The 862-nt window shown below is 39.8% G+C and overlaps 1 protein-coding gene across 1 annotated transcript in view; it reads left to right on the plus strand.

Annotated features, from left to right (window-relative positions):
• The window catches only part of top3b (DNA topoisomerase III beta), a 153,464-nt gene that overhangs the window by 150,197 nt on the left and 2,405 nt on the right, over positions 1–862 (plus strand). The window lies entirely within an intron of this gene.

The following is an 862-nucleotide window of genomic DNA, read 5'->3' on the forward strand; positions in this document are numbered from 1 at the left end:
TACTAAACAGACATTAATTAAGAAGTTCCCCATACATTAAGAGTTATGCAGCACATTTGGCAGGAATCATTCTTGATGCCTACTATCTCAAACCTCTCTCTCTGATAAGGCCAACTTGGCTCCAGGTGTGTCTGTTAAAACACAACGGAGACAACTTCTCTCTTTTGATGCTCTATTACAATCAATCACGTGCAACCTAGCTAACAGGTGAAGAACACAAACAACAAAATCCCTAGCTAACTTACTTCAAATGTGCAAGAACTATAGACCAGTACAATAGGCTTAAATGAACTGACAACATAAGTTTTACGACTTCCAGTTCTCAACGACGCACACACACAATTTCAACTGATTATCCACAGGACAGCTAGTCTCTTTTTCCTTTCTGTCACTTTTTTCACCATGTGGCGCTCGCCCGCTCGCAGTGTGAGACGCAAGTCGGTGCTACTCTCTGACATGACAACCGCCTTCACAAAACTAAAGTTACAAGCCAATTGTGTAGAATATAAGGAGTCGAAAGCACCGATATTTGTGTTAAAATGTAAGGAGTGAAAGTAAAAATATCCGAATATCTACTTGAGTACAGTAACGAAGTATTTGTACTTCGTAATTTGTACTTTCCATCTCTGTTCATCTGGAACCAAGCCTTTGCTCGCTTACTGGTGTGTTTTGGGTTATTGTGTTGTTGCAAGACCCATTTCAAAGGCATTTCCTCTTTAGCATAAGGCAACATGACTTCTTCAAGTGTTCTGATGTATTGAAACTGATCCATGATTGCTGGTATGCGATAAATAGGCCCAATACCACAGTATGAGAAACATACCCATAACCTTTTAACATTTTTGCACCACCATGCTTTACT

The sequence above is a fragment of the Etheostoma spectabile genome, unplaced genomic scaffold (genome assembly GCF_008692095.1).
Source record: "Etheostoma spectabile isolate EspeVRDwgs_2016 unplaced genomic scaffold, UIUC_Espe_1.0 scaffold342, whole genome shotgun sequence".
Lineage (NCBI taxonomy): Eukaryota > Metazoa > Chordata > Actinopteri > Perciformes > Percidae > Etheostoma > Etheostoma spectabile.